Source organism: Ursus arctos, unplaced genomic scaffold, assembly GCF_023065955.2.
Source record: "Ursus arctos isolate Adak ecotype North America unplaced genomic scaffold, UrsArc2.0 scaffold_1, whole genome shotgun sequence".
Classification (NCBI taxonomy): Eukaryota; Metazoa; Chordata; class Mammalia; order Carnivora; family Ursidae; genus Ursus; species Ursus arctos.
In genome coordinates, this window is record NW_026622763.1 from 21825668 (window position 1) to 21831667 (window position 6000).

General features: G+C 39.2%; 1 pseudogene; it reads left to right on the top strand.

Moving 5' to 3' along the window:
• Window positions 1–4931, top strand: part of LOC113263361 (60S ribosomal protein L4-like) — a 123050-nt pseudogene extending 118119 nt beyond the window's left edge.
• Window positions 4932–6000: the final 1069 nt, after the last annotated feature.

Below are 6000 nucleotides of genomic sequence, written 5' to 3' on the forward strand. Positions count from 1 at the left end.
GGAACTGTTGGAAAGTGTCTTCTATAAATTTAGAGAAAACATATTATTAAGACAAGGATTTAAAAAAAAAAAGAAATGGGATTTGAATTCTGGTGTTAGTCCATGAGGTAACACATTTGTTTGTATAGCTCTTCCTCAAGTCCAGGTATCCTTTCTAGCTTCTGATCCATTAAATGGTCCCAGTTTGTTAGTTTGTTTCAGCTGCTTTGGGGTATGGTATTCTCCCTTGCAACATTTAACCAATTACAAAGATAAATAAGGTGAGCTGACAAATCATCTTCTAGTCAGAATACAAAAATGACTCAACCCCACATGAGATAATGAAGCTCAAAAAAAAGGTATTAGAAGAATAACTTTAGGAGATAAATAAGGCAGAGTTGCTACAGTGTACTCAAGTTTCTATGTCCAAGGAGGGACCCTGAAAGGCATGCAAGACAGGTGGAGATAAAAGGGTAGAGGAAAGGAAAGCTGGAGTAAAGAATGAGAAATGTGTGTCATCATCAGACTCAAGAATGTAATTCAGGTCAGTAAATAGTCTAATGTACACAACTTGGTCAACTTGCCCAATGCACCCAATAAATCAATGAATGTCTAGCAGGTTGTCCTAGTCCACAAGTACCCAGTAACTAAGGTCTCTCTGCCTCTGGAGTGTATACTCTTGTTTTCCATCAGCCAGTCTCAGTGCAACCTTTGTTTACTAGCAAAATTCTAGTCCTAGGATGGGGGTAACAACTAGTCTTATTTAATACTGCAATCCTGTGGAGAAATCCAGAGCTTATAGAAGCCTGCTTTCTCAGGAAAGCACTGGGCTTAATTAAATCCTCTTTAAGGAGCCAAGAAATTAAAGCCACTCAGCAAAATGGGAATTATTCTATTTTTTACTCATTTAAACATTCATAAAAACTCTTGTTTCTGGATAATGATTTCTTCTGAAGTAGAACCATTGACTAAAGGAAGAATTGCATGAAGAGTAGAAAGTCAAGTACCTTGGTATAAAGACTGCTCCTGTGAAAACATTGTGACACATTATTTAAGGCACAATTTTAAAATCTTTTAGTTCAGGAGTTAAATTTAGTAAATAGAATCTTCATATTAACAACCACCAGTTGGTAGATGGTTGAGTCAGAAAGCACTGGATTAAGAAGTTGTGGTCCATATATACGATGGAATATTGCTCAGCTATCAAAAAGAACGATTTCTCAACATTTGCTGCAACATGGACGGCACTGGAGGAGATAATGCTAAGTGAAATAAGTCAAGCAGAGAAAGACAATTATCATATGGTTTCTCTCATCTATGGAACATAAGAACTAGGAAGATCGGTAGGGGAAGAAAGGGATAAAGAAAGGGGGGTAATCAGAAGGGGGAATTAAGCATGAGAGACTATGGACTCTGAGAAACAAACTGAGGGCTTCAGAGGGGAGGGGGATGGGGGAATGGGATAGACCGGTGATGGGTAGTAAGGAGGGCACGTATTGCATGGTGCACTGGGTGTTATACGCAACTAATGAATCATCGAACTTTACATCGGAAACTGGGGATGTACTGTATGGTGACTAACATAAAATAATTAAAAAAAGAAAGAAAGAAAGCCCTGGAGTTGGAATCTGACCTTGCTAACTTATAGAATACCAGTCTAATCTTATAGGTGTTTGTTGCTAGCCACTCTGCTAGTTTCTAGAGACACAATGGTGTACAAGTGTGTCATGGTCCCTAATGTCATGCGGCTGCTAGTCTAATGGGAAGGAAGAGTCGAGACAAGTATAATGATATTGTGAGGAGAGAGAAGTGTGAGAAGTTTGGGGACCTAGGTGAAGTTGCAGCTGGAGGGCCTGATTGAGAGGCATAGAAGTCCTTCCTTCCTTCCTTTAAGCTAAGACCATAGTGATGAATGGGATTATCCAAATGAAAGCGGTTATAGAGAGTGTTTTTGGCAGCAAGAACAGTGTGTGTGAAGGATAAGGCAAGAGAAAGAGAACGTTGACCCTTGGTGGAAGTACAATGTGCTCATTAGAGTTTGCACACAGTGGTGGGGTGATAGGAGACTGGAGACAGGCCAAGCTAGTAACCACTATAAGTAGTTACCCAAAAAATATTGAACCAGTTAATGTCTCTAGGATCAGATCAATGCTCTCTAAATTAGGAGAGTCAAATTCCTAACACCAACTTTTTTTGGGTTTTGTTTTGTTTTTTGTTTTTTTGTTTTTTTCTTTTTTGTGCTCAGCTGCCCATTGACTAATCATCAGGACTCAAGATCATGGAGAATCTTATAGATTACTTTAAAGAATTTAAATTTGGCATTTGAAATTTCTTTCAGACAGTTATCCAACCATCCACCCTTCTATCTATCTATCTATCTATCTATCTATCTATCTATTTAACAAATACTTGTTGTCTATTATGTGACAGACATTTTGGCAGGACTAAGCATTGTATTAAAGAATAGACATAGTTCCCGTCTTTGTGAAACTTACACAGAAGAGGGAGGAATGGACAATACACAAGTAAATAAACAAATATATGATACAGCTTATTACTACTACAGTGAGGGAAATAACCTCCTTGCAGTGATAGAGGATAATAGGAGTTAACCCTCCCAGATAAGATGGTATGAGAGATATCTCTGAGGAAGTATAATTTGTGCTGATAATGGAGGGTTAAGAAGGAAGCCATGTAAAGAATGGGATGAAGATTCTAGGCAAGGAGCAGTGTATGTAAAGGTCCCGGGGTAGACGTATCTTGAGACATCTGAGGAGATGGAAGAGAGCCACTGTCACCGGGATATAAAAGGAAGGGCAGAATGATTCAAAATGAAGTTGAACATTTACCATACATGGCTTGGTAGGCACCAGTAATGAGTTTGTATTTCATTTGAATAGCAATAAGAAACAGAAAGTAATATGACCTGCCATATTATCTTTATGCTTTAGGTTTTTAAATTTTATTCTAATTGCTGTATGGAGAATGGATTTGTAATAATTAGCGTGGGTTGCCATAACAAGATACCATGGACTGGGTGACCTAAAGAGCAGACACCTATTTTCTGACAGTTGTAGAGGCTGGAAGTCCAAGAGCAAGGTGTCAGCAGGGTTGCGTTCTGGTCAGAGCTTTCTTCCTCACTTGCACATGGCTACCTTCTCTCTGTGCGAATGCAGAGATTGAGATTTGGTATCTTTTTCCCTTCTTGTAAGGACACTAATCTTATTGGATTAGGGCTCCACCCTTATTACCTCATTTAACCTTAATTAACCTCTTTAATTGCCCCATCTCTAAATACAGTTAACACTGGGGGTTAGGCCTTCAACATACAAATTTGAGAGGACACGTTTCAGTCCATAACAAGATTATAGAAACGGAAAGACACAAAGTATGCTCGGATTGAGATTGTGCATTAGAGCAAATAACGCTAGTGTGTTAGAGAAAAGTAGATGAACTCAAGAAATGTTCAGAGGTAGGAACATTAGAATTAGCGGGTGGTTTGGTTGTGGTGCCAGTACAGAGGTAAGAAAATCTTGGGGAGGAAAGATTTGAAGGGTGAAGCAAGAGTATGGTGCTAGTACTGCTAGATTTGAGAAATCGTGAGCCACTGAAGTGGACATATTGACAATTAGATACAAGAATCTGAAACTCAGAAGGGAGACTTGGAGAGAAGATACACATTTGGGAATTACTGGCATGAAAACTGTTACAGATAATACTATAATGACTGAAATATCACCAAGAGAAAAAGCCCATTGTACGTTAATATTACATAGATGGGGAGAACAAAGGGAATCTAAAAAAATAAATTAAGAAAGATATACAAAGGCAGGAAAGTGTGTTGCCTGAGGTTCAGAAAGTGTTTTTTTTTTTTTTTTTTTGAAGGAATGGGTGTCTGCATTGGAGTCCCCAAGACCACCCCTAGGTTCAAGAATTCTCTGGGAGATCTATAGGATTTAGCATATAATTGTACTCCTGGGTGATTTAACGCGGTGAAAGGGGACAGAGTTAAGTCAGCAAAGGGAGAAGGCACATAAGCAAAGTTCAGAGGAAAGCAGGCACAAGCTTCTAAGTGTCCTTTCCCAGGGAAAGTCACACAGGACATACTTAATTCTTCTGGGATCAAGTTCTAACAACATAAGTAAAACATTGCCAGGGAAGCTCATTAGAGACTCAGCTGGCCAGAGTTTTCATGGGGGGCTAGTCACGTGGTCACCTCTGTCTGGCACGCATCAAAATTCCAGACTTGCTGAAGGAAAGCAGGTGTTCAGAATAAACCCTATTTTGTGTGCGTGCCGTCTAGGTATGGGGGCCGCTCTTGCCAGTTCTGGGAATGGCAGAAACCCTCCTGAAATCCAAGTTCCCAGATGCCTGCCTCTTCGGGGCCAACCTTGTTTTGTTTGTTTGTTTTTGCACGTTTTAATTTAAATTCCAGTAGGGCAATATTAGTTTCAGCTATAGAATTTAATGATTCATCACTGGGCCAGCCTTACGAGCAAGCAGACCTAAGGATAAGCAGTCAGACCTGCTCTGTTAACTGTCCTGCGGTGTCAAGGAGTAAGATGCTGTTTACAAGGGTTAAAGCTAGAGAGAACCGCAGAGTCTGATGAAATTATGTGACAAGGGAGTTACTGGTGACGTTGCAAAGCAGTCTCTGCACGGGCATGGTGAGCTAGTTTGCCAGGGGGTGACGCATACGCAAAAGTTGAATAACTGAAGACAGCGTAGAAAATTCTTTTAAGAAGCGTTGGTTATGAAGGGGAGCACAGCGTGTAGCAGCTAGCAGTGAAAATAGGGTAAGTGTGTTTGTTTGTCTTTAACAGGGAAGTGTGAAGTGTAATGAAAAGCTAGCATGTGAAGCTGGCAGAGAAGGAAAGGTTAAAGGTACCAAAAAGAAAGAAGATAATCAAAAGAATGTGAGTTCTGACAAGGCATCAGCACACCAGGATTAAAGAAAGTGGGACAGAGTAGAATAAAGAAGCACAGAAGTGACAGTCTGGCGAAGGTTGGTGACCACAAATTTATAACTGCAATAAGTAATTAGTTAGGTGATTCCTTCAGAGAACATTGAGAAGGAAGAGTTTTGTAGTGGGGGTAGTCAGAGGCATACTGTAATTTAATTCAGGAAACCGTATGAACATGACGTGTCACTAGGGCAAGGTAACAGATGTGGGTGCAGAGCAGCCCTGCGAAGGGTAAGGTTACAGCAGGGAGCTAAGTTAAACAAAAGCAAACAAAACGAACATATGAAAGGATTTATTCTGACTTGACTCTCCTGTCTTTTGTTTCAGGAAATGGTGATGAATCTAGAAGCCCAATTCTAACCAAACAATGTTTATTGAGAATTTATGTCCAGACACATGGTCTGGATAGTGGGATGGGGACATAAAGGAAAGCTATTTTGCATAATAAGTAAGCCAGAATTTCATTTACCATGACATTAACAAATAAATCAAAAGGAAAAGTGATGAAATCATTTATTACATGCTCAGCCATGAGGAACTTAATGCTTTACATTATTCGGGATCAGTATGATATTTTCCTAGAGTCCCTTTGTGACATTAAATAAAATATTCTGGCCTTATATTATCTGGGCTGCATTTTCTAACTCCTTTTATTTCATTATAATGCATCTTACTAATTAGTTATTTCCTTACTCTACAGCCGTTCAGGTTCTATTTGTTGGGCTTGTTATAGATAGTGCACATTATAAAAGCAATGCCAGGAGTTGCCGCTTCCTCTATTTTAATAAACCTAGGCTTTAATGAGGTGTCTGGCTGATACATAGCCTAGAATTTAGAAGACAAATCAAGCTCTCATTTGAAAATGAAGATTTAGGCTTTGCTCAAAATGCCACAATACTTTGGCAGTTTGGACTGACAAGAGAACAAAAAGCTATTTTTAACACTCCTTTTACGGTGATGTTAGTCTTGAATATGTAAGCATATGCTGATGAAATCATTTCCATTTTAAATTTAGGGAAAGTCTTGAATGTAAAACCAAATTGAGAAAGTAGTGTAG